This window comes from Camarhynchus parvulus, chromosome 2 (genome assembly GCF_901933205.1).
Source record: "Camarhynchus parvulus chromosome 2, STF_HiC, whole genome shotgun sequence".
NCBI lineage: Eukaryota > Metazoa > Chordata > Aves > Passeriformes > Thraupidae > Camarhynchus > Camarhynchus parvulus.
This window is the reverse complement of record NC_044572.1, coordinates 84,292,673-84,311,833: the sequence shown is the minus strand read 5'-3', so window position 1 is coordinate 84,311,833 and position 19,161 is coordinate 84,292,673.

Sequence of the window (19,161 nt, the reverse complement as noted above, 5' to 3'; positions counted from 1 at the left end):
TCTTCAGTGAAGATCCTTCACACATTATAGTCAGTATTAATTCTTCTTCCTCTGTATGAGATACCTCTGTTTTCTTCTGAGGAGTGAAGTAAACTAAAATTGTCCTCTGAAGTATATTTGCCCATTCAATTCCCATTAACCCACCATTTGAAAGAATAAAATCTTAAATTTACACTGCCTGTAGTACATCACAAGTTATGTACTATGAGAGCAGTAGGGATTTTCAAAAGAGCTGCAAGGTGCAAAATGCTCTAAACCTATTGGTGTTTAATGGATGTTTAGCATCAAAAAAATCTCTGTCAAAACGGGTTTTAAATAGACCTGCTTGATTCTATCATGTGTTTGAAGTCATTGAGTTGCTATTAGCATTTCATCATCATAAACTAAATTTCTTCTAAGATTAAAGGTGATGAGTTCCATTGTCTTTTGTTGTTAAATAAGTATCCTCAACTGCACTCTATGGGCAATAAATACCAAAACAAGATTTTTACGTATATTTATATTCACTTATTAAATGAGCTTTGTCCTTCTCTTGTTACAGCTCTGTCCTTCTCTTGTTAATTATAACATGTTTATAAATTCAGGTATGTTACATATATTGCATGCAAGCATATTTTCCTGAAGGAAAGATATTACTGAGTAGAGATCATACCAGCATAAGCTAAATAAATGAAGCTCTGATAGTAAGTTCAACTTTATTGAAAAGAAATTGGGCATGTATTGTGTAAATCAAAAGGAATTGCAGTACGACTTCAGCAGAAACAGAAATCTTCAGTATGGTAACACAACAACTTTTTAAAGTAAGATGGATATTTATTTTTTAATAAAAAAATCAAGTTTGTTGATCAGCAACCTCAAGGGAATGAACTTTCTGCTATTTAAAAAACTGTAGCTAAGGAGAAAAGAAAATCCAGGTCTCTAAAAGTAATAATTTTAGTAGCTCATATTTCAATTACTGCTAGTAAGAAGTGCCTTGAAAAACTTAGCTTGTAGCAAATTACTTTTCTAAACTCTCTGAAGCCTCTAAAGATTCAGTTTGGCTGCTCAAGAAACCTTTCTCCTACTTCTAGATTTAATGGCTGTTTATAGATATTTGTCTCAGTTCTGTTTATGTGGCTTAAATGATTAAGCAGAAATTTAGTTTGGATTTTAACCTCTGTAGGGTTCTGCTATTGATAATATATAAAATCAAAGGGGAAAAGGATCAGGGATGTACACTGGCCTGTCTCCTCCCACCCGTTTAGAAAACTATCTACAACCCATTCTGAGGAAATGAGAAGGGAGCGCTTAGTCCAACAGTAACTGGAGGCAAAACATGATCTTTTATTTAAGTGTTGTATTGTCTCAGGGTATTGCATGTTAGGATAAGGACCAGGGCTGGCTAACATAATAATTATTTAAGTAAACTGTGAAACACATATGCACAGGTTGCAAAGTAGTATATAGACTATCTACTGAAAATTCAGAAAGAGAGGAATGAAATGAAAAAAAAATATATTTTTCAGCTGCTTTGAGGTTATTTAATCAGTAAAACAAATAAATGATGTGCCTTATTTTTGAAAATTAGATAGAAATCTACATGCCATCACCTCAATAGTTCAAAGTATTTAATAATTATTAATGAAGCATGTAATAACTTTAAAAATGCATATAGTCATATCTTTATAGGTTAATATACTTCATCATAAAAAGCTTTCAAAGAATCCATTATCTATCATGTAATATATGAAAAGTCTATACATACTATGATCTCCATTACATATTCTGACAAGTAGTAATGTATTTCATGTCAAAAACCACTTCTGAATGTCACCTTATGCTGTGGTATATCCTCATAGCTCAAGTAAAAATAGTGTCAAAAATCCACTTAAGAACATTTCAATAATCTGTTCTGACTTTTAAGCCTTCATGATTTAGCAGCAGTTTTAAGGATATGTCAAGCTATAGCACAGTTCAGTACTTCAGAAGCAGTATGGCTGTCTAGAACCATTTATCTTTTATGCAGTCTTATTTAAAACCAACTGCAGTGATTTCTTGTCTAGCATGGAAAATACCAAAGAAATTAGCTCACAAGAATATAGGTCTGAAGGGTAAAGGAAAAAAGTTTGACTGAAATATTCTAGAACTGAGATGTGCCTAGAGAATCAAAAATAAGCTAAAATATTTATTTTCATGTTAATTAGTGATAGGATGCTTCCCGGATTGAATATTACCTCTAATTAATTTGGGCTATGGGATTAATAGTTTTATTTTTTTCCTTATATGCCATCACAACTCAAAGGTTAATTCATGCTCAGTCAGAACAAACAAATTTCCCCACAGAAATAAGTCTGTTGTAAAGCCTTCTGGAAATTAGTTATTTAACTTCTGTTTTGCAACCTTAGCCATAAGAGTTTCTATAGTAGTGTGTTACTACATTACTGGAAAACGGAATTAGTTCCTAAAGATGGTGTTTCGTCTCTTGAATGCATTAAAGAATAACTTTTAAGCAACACAAACAATAAGTCAATTCGATTAAATAGTGCATAATTTTCTATGCAGAGCTAGGTAATTGCCTGAATATCAGTGGTAGTGTATATGTTGTAAGATGAGATTCAGAACAGGGAGAAGCTGTTACTTCATTTGGATTCTGTGCTAGAGAGTGGTAGAAAAACACTGAGAAGCAGAGGGGAGGGAGAAAAGGGCAGCTGATGCTGCAAAAATCTGTTAAATTGAGATTTTTAAATACACAAATGTTTCTTATACAGCTGTGCTGTGGGATTCACAGCTGTTATACAAATGGCACAAAGAAGCTGTGATGTTAAGATTTATATAGTAACTAGTCATTTCAATTTAAAACAGGGACCATACTGAATTAAAACCTGCTATTTACAAAATCCTGTGACCTGGACAAAAGAAAGGGATTGAGGGTTGTCTAGGAAGTCAATTTAACAATAACCCTATTCATTTATTCCAGCTCTGCTAAATATTCTACATAGTCAATATAGCCAGGCTAGGGAAAGATCCTTACCCTTACCTGTTAGTTTTCGTCTGGAGATACACTAATCCACAATGTTTAACCAGAGTATTCAGACCGAATATTTATTTGATTTGTAGAGTAGCTTCATCCAGTGAAACTGGGAAACACAAAAGCCTAACTTTCTGTGGAACATCCACAATGGTTACTGAAAAATAAAAAAAAAAAAAAAAAAAGGGAGGGGAGGCAGGAATGTGAGGTTTTTGCTGGCTTTGTTGTTGATTTTTGTAAATTTTGTTTTAAAGCTACCTAAAACATGAATGTTTAACAATAATTGTTTATGATTATGAATTATAACAACTTCTTTGACAACTGAAGTCATGAACTTCTGTTTCTCACACTGCTACCCACTGATTCATCCCTACCATGATCACTACCAAATGTCTCAGTGCTGAACTCCTACACAATTAAATGATAACTCTTCTGTCTTTCAACAATTGGAAACTTTCCCCTTGATTTGACTTTATAAGATAGACACCAAACAGAATCCAGCCGTGGACCAGTGATCATTTTAGTATCCAGGACAGTGGCATTGTTTCAATGATGGCCAGAAACATCCAAGTGTGTACTTTGAGTAAAAGAAAATAAACTTCATTAAGTGATTATGTTTCACTTACCTTAACTGAAGAAAGATTTTCTTGGGTCCAGTTGCTGAGAGTTCCTTTCAGACTGGACAACTAAAAATTAACAGTAAAAATTTGACTGTTCAGTTATTTGACAGTGGGTGAATGATACCGGAAATGTGAAAAGATGTGCTATGCTGTTTCTGTGTGAAGGCCAATGGCTGGAGATGGAGGACAGCATGTCTGATGTAGGAAAAAAGTGCAGGATAATAGATATCTGGGAGAAGATGTCAGGGTGTTTTACTGGATAAAGCCAGCACCAGATGGCTGTGGAGGGCAAGAGTGTGAGCTGAGTAGATATGGAAGTTTATATTGTCAATCACTACAATGACAAAGCAAATAGAATCCAGCACATGATTTTGCAGCTGAACTCTTGTCTGTTGAGAGGACATCAATATTATCATGTATGCTTTGATGCTATCTTTATGATAAATCAAAGTCATAATAAAATTGCATTCATCACATCTTTTATACTATTTGTGCGTGTACTATGCAGTCATTGACCTTCCTCAGAGCTGTTTTTAGCAGCAAAAAATCTCACTAATACCTTCAGACACAAATATGCACATTCTTTGGCAAAATAGTAAGTTTGCAACAAAAGATTTTTGTCTTTGTACTATGAATGTGATTTTCTTCCTCCCAAACTAGATTATCAACCTGAACTCTGTAGACCTCTCATATTATGAAAGACATGTTATGGGGTGTGTAGATTATGTGGCTGATCTCATACTTGACCATAAGTCAGTAACAAGTCTTAATTAATTTGCCTGAACTTTCTACTGATGTTGTTTTTGTCATATATTACACAAATATATGACTATTAATAACTTTTGATGTTTAAACTTCCACTAGTCTTTGACTTAACTGGCACTTAAATCAGTACCTGTTCTTATGTCCCTGTGTTTATTACTAATTCAATTAGTAAAGAACAATGTCAAAATATAGCCATTTCTGCCTCATGACATATATTTCAGATGTGTGTATATTTAAAGGATTTCATAACACTGAAACAAAGATACTGGAGTTTTTTCAAGCTCCTTTTCAGCATACTACTTTTTTTTTGTGTCACAAAATGTTAACATGTTTAACCAGAGTATTCAGACTGAATATTTATTTGATTTGTAGAGTAGCTTCATCCAGTGAAATTGGAAAACACAAAAGCCTAACTTTCTGTGGAAAATTAAGGATGTTTATTAACTGACTAAAATAATAGCAAAATGAGTTTGAGAGCTAAAATAAAGTATCTCATCACAACTACTTCTCCAAGACATATGTGGAAAGTAGAGAGCATTGATATCAGATTAAGATCAAGAGAGTTAAATAGCTAACTTTAAACTATCTGTCAGCAGTTGTGACTATTCTACCCAATTAATATCTATAATATTCTATCCTAATGATTACAGAAACAAGTAATTGTTATCAGTGCATATTTCTGCAAAACCTTGTTTATCCAAAGGTAGTATACATGGAAAGAGAACTGGGAATACCACACTCTCCATGTGCAGCTAGTATAAGTGTTTCCTTAAGCAAGAGAGTTGCATAGATCATTTGGCCCAGGAATGTAATTCAGAGTTAAGGTACCCTGAAAGTGTGAGTTACTTCTGTCTTCTTGAAGGTCAACAAAGGAGAAGTAGCATGAGCCTGGAAATGGATCATCAAGAAAAAGAGATTACATTTTCATGTATTTGGAAAGGGAGAAATCCAAAGGCAAGAGGTATATATAATCAATGAGAAATATTTCTAGCCTTAACTAAGACTTTAGAAAACACCTATCTTTTGATTTGAAAAATGATATATACCAGATATTCACTGCTGCCTGATACATCTTCCTGGTGTTGATTATTTTATGCTACTTGGATTTGTGCTCTATGCCCTGGGCTGACAGGCAGGAAAAGGTAGATAATATGAATTTTGTTCCTGTCAGGTTACAGATTATTTTTAAGTGAAGCACAACTTAATTTTATGGACAGTTTGCTGAAATTTATTTTATGCTTTGGTAAAGCAATTTATAATCCTGATGAACTATGAAGTATTTGATTATTCTATATTACCATCTTTCATTTGTTTAAATGAGAGATCTGTTGGCAATTTAAACCACTGAGAGAGCAAATTTTATCTTGGACTGGACATGTTAGTTGCTAGTCATTGAGTATATGTACTGTCTTCTGAAAAATGTACCTGGTAAATTGAGAGAAGCAAGATAGGAACAGATGGAATTGAATGACACAAAAATGTTAAATATTAGAAAAAATTATATAAGCTTATAGTTACCAGGAAAAAAAAAGCTTTAAGATTTAATCCACATGACAGTTTCTGAACATTAAATACATTTGATACACATTTGTATTTAAAGAAGGTTAAAAATAATAATTTTTTTAATAAAAAATTGCATTTCTATGATAGACAAAGAACTACAAGATCTCCTTGTATGTGTGTTTACCACGCTGTGGTATGGAGTCTGAATTTGAGATCCCAGGCTGTGGTTTAGATTACTGCATTACTTTAGTTTATGAACTTTGAGGTTGCTAGCACTACTTTTTAGTCCTGTTATTTGTGTCTTCAAAAAACATAGTAGCCTTGCATGCCATCATTACTGTGGCTTTTCTGTTCTCCTTTATTTTCAGTACTGGCTCTCTAAGATTTCAGGTAGAGTATTTCAGACAGTTCTGTGCTATTTACAGTTTCTTTCTGCTGTGGTCACACAGGAACCCAAGCAACCATACATCTACTCAGGCAGTTTTTTAAAGTGTATCATAATGCAGCAAATAGTACTTGTAGGTCCAACATCCATACTGCTGAAGCCAGAAAAACATTGTGCAATTGATGAACATGTAGGGAAAGGGAGCTGATGAATTCAAAACAAAGTTAACAAATTATTATATTGTGAGCTTTATTTTAAAAGCAGATTGGTGTCATGTTCTTTTTTTCCAAATACTTTAAACTTTTTTTGAAGACAACTAGGCAAAGAAGCAGATTCACTTTATTCCTTGTAACCCAGCCAGTGCATTACAAGCGCTACATGGTGCAAACTCTGTTACTATTATACTGTATTTTAACTGGCTCTTATGTACACCAAGTCTTTAACTTGGTGTACATAAGAGCAAGTTAAAATACAAAAAATTTGTCTACTAGTTGGAGCAAGTTAAAATACAAGTATTTGTCTACTAGTTAAAAAACAAGTATTTGTCTACTTTTCTCAGAATAGTGACAGTTAACAGAGACATCTGCTTATTTAAAATAAAAATACAAATATTTAAAATTAAACAACTTCTAAAGTAATTAATGTTTTATATCATGTATATTAAATACAAAAAAAATCTCTTTCCTTTTTTATTTTTTGTTTTGTTTCAGAGGACTACTTGTTTACCAATATTTGAACTCCAATTTCCATAGAATTATAAATAATGGTGGAACACACTGTATGCCTTTACTATTCAAAAGAATAAGGGTTTTTCTTTCTTTTCATGCTGTACCTTGAAATAAAGGTGCAGCAGGAAAAAAATTATATTGCATACTAAATCTACCCCTTAATTTCAATAAGATGCAAATAATGTCCTTTTCTTCATGGTTGTTTTTCTTACAACTGTCTTTTACCTACAGCTATCTTCTTTAAAAAAGCTCTATTGAATTTGTAAATTTATTGTAGCAAGAAGTTAAAGCTCTGTGACTGAATCCTTATGACTCATGGTCAGTTATTTAGCTGTTAGTGTATGGAATGTATTCCCTTGCTGCTTCTGTATGGCATGAGAAGTTTCAATGTATAATAGTATTGTAAATAACTTTCTTGTCAGCCACAAAAATAGGAAACTAATACATGTGATTGAAACTTGTCTAGTTAAAGCAAAATGTAGCATCAGAAATTTTGTCCTCAAGGTAGGTAGTCTTTCTAGTGAAGAAATTTTAAAAAAATTAATTCAAACACCGTTGTAGCCAGCATAACTTTTTTCCTGATAATTGCCATTCTTTGCAAACTGTGCTGTCTAGATCTAATTTGTCTCTCATATCAGTCACATTTCTCATTTAGTTCTGTGATCTCCACTATGGTTTATTTCCCAATGTAATCAATTAATCAATGTCTTAAACCAAAAAAAAATCTAAGATATCAGAAAAAGTGCTTTCCCTCTTCTATTCAATTTTTGAAAGTTGTCTACAGTAGTTCATAATGTAAATCTCTTACTTCCTGAGGAACTTCTCCTTGTTCTCTCTCAGTTCTTACTCAGTTTCTTTCTGGTCAATGACATCTGAATCATCAAAACAGACATTGTTATTCTGTTAATAAATGATTGTAGAGCAGGGTAATGACCTTTGCAATATTTATATGGCATCAGACAGGATGGGAGATTTGCAGAACTTCTGTAGTACAAGTGTCACAGGGCTTTCTTGTTGCAGAGGACCACTGCTGCTGCTTGCCTTGACTTCTTACTGAACCCAAGTGCTTCCTTGCTTCTGGAGGAAAACTCATCAGTTTGCCTTGTAAAAATAATCTCTTTTGTTTCATCTCCTATTTCTTCTCAATAAAACAATTCTGAGATACTGTGTAGGAAATGGGGCCAGCCTTAAGTAGCTGTGAGAACAGCTTTTATATAATTTATGTGTCAGAGTGGGAAATGTAAGAGCTGCTGGGTGCCTTGAGCAAGTCTTTTTCCCAATGTAATCAATTAATCAATGTCTTAAACCAAAAAAAAAAAAAAAAAAAAAAAAAAAAGAGAAAACAAGGACACAAAACTTTTTCTTACTCTTTAACAATTCAATTTTTTAAATAAGAAGATATATCAGTGAAGAATCACTTTCAAAAGCCTAAGATAAATGATGAATCTTCTCTCTGCCTCAGATTAAATTCTTAAAAGCTCATTACTCTGTCATCTGTGTTGACTCTTTAAACTGCCAAGGGGTCTAAAGTTTTAAGTTATTTTACTCTAAATTTGCCTTCTGATAAGTTGTGAGAGCTTCAGAAATGTAAACATAAGGTAAGTTTTCTTTGAGTAGCAGAAACCTCAGTATGTGTTCAAAATGCAATTAATTTTTAAAAACTATTTGACAAATATTTAAAGTTAACTTGTTTATATACATTTAAATTTTAAAAGACATCCCATTTTAACCTGTGCTTTTATAGGAAACATGCATTCTAAAACAGTTTTGGGGTCTGATAAGATACAGTCCCCAAAATTGTTTGTATTGAGCAAGTTCTTGTTATGACACATGGATAGTCATAATTTCTATTCATTGTACTTCAAAATAAGCATAAAATGATAGATTTTTCTTAAAATTGTCGCCTTTCCCTGAAACTTTGCATGCTTTTGTATATACTTAGAATTTTCTTTACATTTTATCCAGGTATTTTTAAAAATACACGTCTGTATAAAATTTATGGGAAAGAAGGCTCATAGTAGTGTTTCTTAAATCAAAACATAGCTAACTAGGGAATTATTGCTTGTGATAACTTTTCTTTTTTGTGCCAGCAAACAAAGACTTTCACAGAAAAAAACCCTCAAAACTTACGAAGATTAGATACTCATAAAAATGGCCACCCTCTCATTGTTTGCTGTTTGAACATAACCAATTTGCGTTCTGAAAAGAGGTCAATTTTTTTTCTGTCATGCTGACAACAGGGCCATGATGAAGCAAAAACCAGAGAAGGTTGGAAACAGAATGTAGGAAGCAGGTAGCTGGTACAGTTAGAGGAAATTGCTAGATAATGTAATTGTTATTTACACTAACTACACTCTATTTATTTCACAAATGAACTATATCAGTGTCTGTGTATAAATGAATTAGTTTTAGGCCATTTCCCTTGAAGTTCAAAGTTTCCAGCATTGGAGTCTGTGCTTAACAAAACAGTTCATTTTTAAAATTATTCTGTGTGAATGTTTATTTTAAGATTATTTTAAAAAATACAAGAATATTTGATTGCCGTCTATTTAATTCTGCCTGAAAAATCTCAGCTAAATGCTGTGGACAACTGATAAAAGTGGTGCTCCTTAATTCTTTTATGATAAGTGAGAAAGAATGTTTTATCTTTTCAGCATGCCATGTCTCTTCTTATGCATCTCTCTGTTGGGTTTACATGGCCCAGTTTTGATATTGGAGGGGATACAGGAATTGGCTTCTCTGAGAAGATGCCAGAAGCTTCCTCCATGTCTGGCAGAGCCAAGGCCACCTGAGGATCCTAGACAAAAATGCTGCTAGCCAAGGCTGGGCCAACTAGAAATGGTGGCAACGCCTCTGTGATAACATATTTAGGAAAGAAAATATAAAAGTTACGGTGCAGATGTAATTGCAGCCAGGGGGGAGTGAAATGAGACTATGTGAGAGGAACAGCTTGTGTCAGTGAAGAAGGAGGGGCAGGAAGTGCTTCAGGCACCAGAGCTGAGATTCCCCTGCAGCCCATGGTGAGGCAGCTGTTCCCTTGCTGCCAGTGGAGGTCCATGGAGATACAGAGATCCACCTGCAGCATGGGGAGGACAGCACGTCAGAGCAGGTGGATGCCTGAGAGGAGGTTGTGACCCTGTGGGAGGCCAGAGCTGAGAAGAGTCCTGGCAGGGACCTGCAGACACATACAGAAAGGATCCACATTGTTGCAGGTTTCCTGGTAGCGCTTGTGACCCTGTGGGGGTCCCATGCTGAAGCAGGCTGTTCTTGAAGGACTGGACTCCGTGGAAGAGTGACCTGCATTGTAGCATTTTGTGGAGAATTGTTACTTGTGGGTTGGACTCACACTGCAGAAGTTCCTGTAGGACCATCTCCTGTGAGAGGAACCCCACAGTGAAGCAGAGGGCAGACTCTGCTAAAACAGTGGGAAGACTTCACAAGACCTTTACCATCACCTGCTAGTCTAAACTGGCTGAGCCTTTTCAGGCTGTCATGGGCTGAGGAAAATGACAGCAAGGTTGCCAGCTCAAAGATACCCATGTGTTGTTGTTTCACCCCAGGCAGCAACCAGGCTCCGCACAGCTGCTTGGTCACTCCCCCACCAGTAGGACGGGGGAGAAAATTGGAAGGGTAGAAGACAGAGAACTCATGGATTCAGATAAAGACAGTTTAATAGGGAAAGTGAAAGCTGTGCACACAGACAAGGTAAAACAAAGAATGAATTCACAGCTTCCCAGACAGGAAGGTGTTCAGCTATCTGCAGGAGAGCAGGGCCCCATCACATGTGATGGTTACTTGGGAAGACAAGCACCATCACTCAAAACATTCCCTCACTTCTTTCTTTTTCCTCCACTTTATGTATTGAGCATGATGTCACATGGAACAAAATATCCCTTTGATCATTTGGAGTCGGTTGTCTCTCCCATGCACACCCAACTTCCTTGCCAGCATGGCCATATGAAAAGCACAAAAAGGCCTTGGCTCTGTGTAAGTCTTGCTCAGCTTACACAAAGAACAAAAACATCTCTACATTATCAAAACTGTGTTAAGAACAAATCGAAAACACAGTCCCATAGTAGCCGCTGTGAAGAAAATTAACTCTATCCCAGCCACAACCAACCCACCAAGCTTGTTTAGTAACTTATGAATAAGGCAATCTTAACACTACCCAGAGCAGAAGCAGCAACACGTGCTGATCAGGGGCATTCTTTTGTCTTGTTGAGCATGCACAGGAAATGCGCTGCAGATGGATTGTAATTTTTAAACAACGCTTATTGGTTAAGATCTCTTTCTTCCCCTGCTTCTTGTTCTCTCTGTAACTATATCTATTAAAAAGGGCTATTATCGAGTGTAGACTTGCTATTTCATATATACACGGGTATCTGTGCTACTCTTAATCTACCTAAATAGTTTCTTCCTCAGTGAAGACTACTTATCTGTTTTCATCCTCAGACTGCATGGAATTTTAATATTGCACATGAAAAGATTTGTAAAGAATACTGAAAAATATTCTTACTTAAAGGCAAGGGTCACTCAAATACTGCTATGTTCAAAAAGTGGGATAACTTATAATTGTGGGGTTTATTGATTAAAGCCATGATGGTAACAGACAGTATTGGATAACAAATATACAGAGCAGATTAGAGGAACAGTGTGCAGCTTCCACATTATTTTTGCCTAGGTGCATGTTCATTGTAAATGTAGAAATACTGGTGTTTTTTTTTTAACTGATTGAACTTCTTAATAAAGAAAGATGTCCACCGGCTGCTGTAAGATGAAGTTAAATTGAAATAATTATCAAAGAATTTCCATTTCATCTGGAAAGTTATAAATATTACATACTTATAAATGTAAAATACATAACTAAATGCACTTTCACTTTATTTGCAAATCTTGGGGGTGTATTCTGAACACAGTAATGGAACCTGAACGCAGTAATGGAACTAACATCACAATATCACTAAAAGATCGGTTCTAATTTTGTTGTGCTAAAAAAAGTCATTAAAAGAGGATCAATTGATCTGAAAGAAAGTAAACCTTGCCTTTAAAACCTAAGTGGAAGTCAGATTTATCTGAATATATTGGTACAGTGCTTTTCAAGTCTTGATAAATTATTTTTCCTACAATGCTTCCTGACATTGCTCTTCTTTATAGGAGGTACAGCATTATACCATTAAAACATCAGCTCCTGCTGGGAGATGCATTCAATGCCTTGGAATGCTGTAAGAAATAGGTGGTTTTTAAAAGCTGGTTTTAGCCACTTATTTACTAAGTAAGAGTATATTTAGATGTCAATAGCAATTAGTCATTGAAGATTCTTTTCCTTTAATTAAAGCTCACACTTTAAAATACTAAATCAAGACAAGTTGTTCTGAGGAGGAACACTTTGTCCCTCACATTTCCTACCAGGCACAGACATTTTCAGGACTCTCCAAACAGTAGGAAATCTTTCTTCTAATCTGTTCACTTCATGCACTTCAGCATCAAAACACCACCTGTGGGCAATGGACCAAGCTGATAACGTGACACTACAATTACCAAGATTTTGTAAATTTTAGGTAAAGACATGATCTTATTTATTTATTTTTAAAATTATGCTTATTTCCTACTTGTAGATAGTATATGTAAATAAAATATGTATCAAGGAATTGAGCTGTAAATTAGGAAAACTCCTTTTAAGCCATTGTTATCTGTAATTACCTACATATTTGAACAGTCATGAAATTTCAGCATTTACACAGTAGAACATAAAGGACTTTTTGTCCTATAAATACAGTTAGGGAAGCAAAGGAAAAAAAATTGTCTCTGTAATTTCTTATGGAAATATGAAAATAAAAGGAAAAAAGCTAGAAACTATTTTCTCAGTAGAGTACTAGGAGCTAAGGAGATGTCAAATATTTGTCAATAACACAGGACTTGCACAACCATAAGGAATTTACTTTTCATGCAGAACACCCAGAATTTTCAGCTGAGGAATGCAACAAAAGGTCTTGAGTCTTTCAATTGGGACGCTTGGCCTTTTTGAAATCACTGTCCTCAGACCAGTCCAATCTGCAACAGAGAACAAAATATTTTTCCAGCAAAAGGTAATGGAAATTCGTCACTGACTATTTTTAAAAATGAGGTCTGCTCCTCAATTGTAAAAAAAAAAATTGCTTTCTTTTTTAAAAGTTTGATTATCTTTTAAGTAGAATAATATTATGACATAAATTGGTTTTAAATTTTTTGCTTTACACTTTATCAGTCTGCCTCTCAAAGCAGGAAAAAAAAAATTCCTAATTGGTAAAAACTAGATTCTAGATACAAATTCCAGTTGGTAGAAACTAGATTTCCCTTTGTGCAAAATAGAAAGCCAGAAAAGTGAAGATGCAAAAATAAGCTGACAAAAAACCCCTTAACACTTCAAGTAGTGGAAAGCTAAAAGCAAATAACCTTATTGAGAAAACATGTGTGTAAAGCAGAATTAATTTTCTTCCTTAAAACTTAAGAATTGAGATTGGCCTTATACTGGATATTGAATATCAAGATGCAAGTATGAATAAGGAATGAAAAAGAACTAAAGGTGACTTGAGAAAGAAATAAGCAAACACATTAATGTCATGGACTGTTCAAAGTTGAGACAAAGTAGATGCAAATGAAAATATTATCTGCTTTTAAACCAGAGAAAAACCAAGTAGTATAGTCAACTTTTATTCTGCAGAAAATAAAAAACCATTCAAATTCATTCTTAAAAGCATGGGATAATTTTTTTTTTGAGACTATTTAAGGTTAATAAAGGAACGCTGTTTCACTGGAAATGCTCATTCTCTGTGCAAAACACCTCAGTCATACTTTGACACATATACCTTGAGTAAAACTGCCAAAAAATTTGCAAAAATGTAGTAACATATTTTATAATATCCCTCATTTTCAAAACCTTGCCTGTATTTGTGACAGTAGATTCATGTATTTATCATATTGACAGGCACTGAAAGTACTTTAAAAGAATGTTCTTTCTCACACTTTGTGAAAGCTTCAAAGTGATCTGTAATAGCTGGATGTGTAGTTTGTCAAATGAACAATAAAATACTCATTGCTGCAATGTATCTGCGGGAAGGAAGCAGAAAATCGGTGTGAATGTGTTAATCACTATAAGGAATTCAGACATTGAATTTTATATTTTTAAAGCTGATTATAAGAAAGCAATGAAGGTACCATTCCCCTGGGACTATAGGAATTGGAGTCTGTTTATTTATTAATAGTAGTATCAACTGTATACATTCCTGGTCTTACTTAAATTTTATTTTGGTGTTGCCTTATCAGTGAGAGTCAGATGGGAATTGAATTTTGAGAATATGGGATTTTTTAATCATGCTTTAGATAGTAACTTTTATTTGATTTTTTAAATTCATCCCACATGGCTGAATTCTAGAAACAAAAGCAAGCTCAACTTTAATGTAACTTTATAGTTTCTGCTGTCTTTTCTCTTTACAAAGTAAGGTGGATAGGTGGAAGGGCAAATAGATGAGCATCCCCACAGATGGCTGTTCAATCCTTTTATTAAAGTGTAAAAATATTAGACATTTGTTGCATGCTGATTATATTTATTAAACTTTGTTTTGTGGGGTTTTGCTGGTTTGGGCTTTTTTAAAGATATTGTATTAAAGTATTATGAAAGCATTTAGGAAACTAAACCAACAAAAAACATAATAAATCACTGAAGGAATATGAGGAATTAAGAATAAAACCACACAATTTTGTTGGTGTAATGTTTAAAAGCACATAAAACTTAGAAGTTGACTGATATAAAAATAGAAGGGTTGCAGAAAAGTAAAATAAGCTGATATTTTGGTGAAATCTTTGAAATTTTTCAGTTGTATTAAACTTGTAGTTTCTCTAATTTAGACCTGATTTAAGGGGAATACAGGTGTAAATCTAGAAACTGTTTGGATGTGTCTGTGTTTCATAATGGAATGAACTATAAAGATAACTAAGTTTGCTGGCCCAAGCTGGTTTATGTACATAATTCAGTGAGTACTAGGCAAAGGTACTGGTTAAATCTGGAAATTAGACCATCAAAACAGACTAAGTATTTTCACAGAGCCTTATCTGATATAATATTTCCCTTTTGTTGCAAAAAACCCAAGAGGATCTAGACTACCATTGACAAAGTATTTTTTAGTATAGAGGAGAAAACAGTATTAATAATCTAACTAATTTAAGAAAAGTGACCAAAAATCTTGCCTTCCTAAGACATCAAACAAAGGCTTGATAATATTTTAGGGTGTGTTTTGATTCCCCCTCCAAAAGGCTTGGAGCAAGAGTTTGAATTCAGAACTCATACTGCGGTGAATTGTTTTAATCCTCCAGAGGCTGGACATTCTTGGATGTGTGTCAGTCTTTTAGAAAGCATTGTAAAGTAGAAATGCAAGCAGCTATTTCCCACAGATTGTCCTGGTTCCAGAGCACGAAAAGTAGATGTTGGTCCATAGAAAATAGCTTGGTAGTACTGTCGTTACTGAGACCTTCAGACTATGATACTGGAAAAGCTGAATGACATGAAACCCAAGAGTGTTTGAAATATTGAGGGATGGGTAAATTTTCTATTATAAAGAAACAGCTTCAAACATGGAAAAAAGATCTTTATGTGTCTAGAAATAACATATTTTTTATTGTTATTTTATAAGGAAAAGTACTGTGCAAGGCTGTGATCAGACTTCACTTGAACCAGTCAGACCATCCTTTCTGGAGGGGGGAGGCAGTAGTTGCCAAAAGGCAGAGAGACATCCTGCTTGTGAAGCAATGGTGGATTTAAGCAAAGTCCAAAGAGCCAACCAAAAATCAAAACACTGACTGAGAGAGAAAATCTGTAAACCTGTGCTGAAAGAGAGTCTAATACTGAAGATGCAAAATAGCTATTAAAACAAAAAACTCTGCTGGAACAAAATGATATAAACTACCGATTATTGGGCTGGAAGTGTAGTGAGGAAAAACTGAGGTTTTGAAACAGCCATCATAAAGGAGTGAGTAATGTACATAAGAAAATTCAACTTAAATACAGATAAAAAAAGAATATAGTGATGTGGTGATAAGATTGGGCTGTGACCCATTACACCTTATTCTCTGTTATTAAGCTTTTTCATGTTGTGTATAGTATCTATTGTTTTGTTTGGTTTGAGTATCCCACAAGATGAAGGAACACTTAAAATTTGGGCGTCTCTAGCCTCAATTAAATAGCTATATCATGCAGCTCCTGCTGACATTACCATAGATAAGCCTAGATATTCTTTCACCACTTTTCTAGCCTCACCATTTGTTTAGATCTCCTGCTAGTCAAGCCTGTGGAAGTATGCCTTATAAATTATTCTCTCAGGTATGGCTTTCCAACATCTTAATTTCTTTCATCATTAATCATTCCTAGACAGCTTCAATGAACTTTATTGAAGCTAACAGAGTTAAAATTAGACCCACCCTAAGTAACTTCACAAGACTGTGAATGTTTCACTTAACCTGATTTTTTTAAAGCTTTGTCCATTAAACAAATAAAGATACAGTACTATATGTACTGATATCCTTTTTCATAATAGTTATTGAAAAATAAACAATAAAAATATGATATGAAACAATGGCATGAAGGAAGATTTAGGCAACTGAAATGTGTAAGTAATGTAGAATATAAATCTTGTTTAATAAAATTGAAGCTGGAATTAAGATCTAGAAGCTGTCAAACTTGTATTTTCTTTCTGAAATGTGTTATGTTTCCAAAACAGGCATGCATGTTTACCTCACAGATGTTGACAAGTATGTAAATTACTCATTTAAGTTCTTCTACTGTAATGGCCCGAACAGTCTAAAGACTGGAACTATTCTAGTCTCTATTAGGGCTCCAGGTGGTCCTGAAATGAATTCTACTTGACAAAAAAAATTGAATCTATATTCTAGACTAAATGACATTATTTTCTGTAGCTGGAAGGCACGTACTTATTACTTAAGGGTTGAAAACACTTTGTTAAAATCTAAATCTGCTACTGTTAAAATGGTAAATTTTACTGTAGTATTTTTTGTTTCCTTAAATACTTGTTTATATTATCCTAGTGGCTAGAAATCTCAATTGTTAGAAAAGATTCTTGTTTCTTCACGTATTAACTAGGACCAAGAAAATACAAATGTCTGACAAAAAAAGCCAGCTTCAAAGATGAAAAAACACCCTTAAGGAATAAATAGAGGGAGGTACATCTGAAAAAAATCAGTTCTCTGTTTATAATTTTCAATGTTTAATTACATCATAAAAATGACATAATGCAATCCATGATAGACTTGTTCAGTGAATTTAAACATTACCTAACTGAGATTTTTTGTTAGATTCTATACATTTATCAAGGAAAGTAAAAACCATGTTGACCAAATAATCAAATGACATTGGAGATCCTTAAAGGAAAAGCTTATTTAGCTGCTACTCAGGGACATAGTTCTGTCAAATTGGCATACTTCAGGTAGCAGGTCTGTGGTCTTGATAATATATATGATGGATGATTGGTAACAGAAATAAGTCTTGTATACTTACAGTTATGCTTTCTTTAATGATACATGTTTTAAGCTCAGTGCATCTAAAGAACAAGAAAATTTTAATTTTTTAATTGCTAGAAAACATTATCATAACTAATGGAAAATGTCAGAAAAATGTATTCAGTAAGGCAATATATGCTGGTGAAGAATATTCTCTCATTAAATGACAGCACCCTCTGGATCCAATCCTGTAGAACTTCAAATGGTTTTTTTCCTAAAGTAACTTTAGGCAATATTAAGAAAAGCACCCCCATAGACTTCAAAGGAACTTTGCTTATACATTTTAGATTGACTGAAACTAAAATAATCAATTTATCTTAGATTCAGAAACAGACAAAAATGATGTTATCAGATGTCTTGTACTTGTGGAACAGAACCGATAATAACTGTTAATTTGTTTCTTGACAAAAAGCAGGAAAAATTTGTTTGTACATAGTTTTGTAGCAAGATGAGTCTAGAACATTTGTCTTGTGATTGAAAACTTCACTTAGAAAAAGTTATTCCGTTTCCTGTTTCCTAAAAGGGAGCTTAGCACAGGTTTTTCTGGGTTAACCTTGGTTAAATAACAAACTCCAATCTGGTCGCCCATTTTCCCTCCTCCACAGGACAGGAGAAGAAAGTAAGATGAAAAAGCTTGTGGGTCAAGATAAAATCAGAGCGATGGCTTATTAGTGACTGTCAGAGGCAAAGCAGATTTGACTCGGGGAAAATAAATTTAGTACCAAATAGAAGAATTTGGGGATGGTAAGAATCAAAGAAAATAAACAAAATATCTTTCTTCCCAATCTTTCAAATTTTTTTCATGCCTTCGCTCTCCTTTCTTCCTACCCCTTCTGCCCATTCTGCCCCTGGAAAAGCACAGGGGGCTGCAGTCATTTCCCAACAGCTTCTCTCTGGTAGTCCTACTACTCACACATTTTTCCTGCTCAAGTGTCTGTCTTTCCAGATGCCACAGTTCCCTGAGGAAATGGTCACTGGGCCCATCATGGGGTCCTTTCCAATCCCAGAAAGCAATGTTTGCTTTGTCTCCTGTAGTTCTTCCTTTTCTGACCCTGGGCTTTGCAGGGTGCTATCTCCCTATTTTTCTATCACCCTATGTTCTCTCCTCCTCTCACCATGTGGTGCTTTCTGCCCTTTCTTACGTGTGTTTTCCCCAAGGTGCCACACCTGGAACTGATGGGCTCAGTCATGTCACTGGGTCTATTACAGATGCAGTAGAATTGTCTGGATTTGGCTGTGTCCAGCACAGGGAAATCCTAGCCTCTCCTAAAAGAGACCTGTCCTGTAGCTCCTCACTGCCAAAGCCTCCTCATTGGGCTCCTGAATCCAAACAATGTACAAAACCAGGGGTTTTAGTAAATCTATTGAAGCAAAAAAAAAAAAAAAAATCTAATAATGAAAAAAAAATTCCTTGTAAATGCATTCGTTTAAGATTTGTAACGACAAACATAACTACAGAGTATATTAGCTCATAGTCTTAAAAGTAGGAGTTGTTTATGCAGATGGAAAATTCAAGTCATTAATCAAAAATCATTAGGAAATCTGCACTGTTTTCTTTATTTTTTGAACACCTGTTTTCACACGACATTTCTTTCTGAAACACCTGCT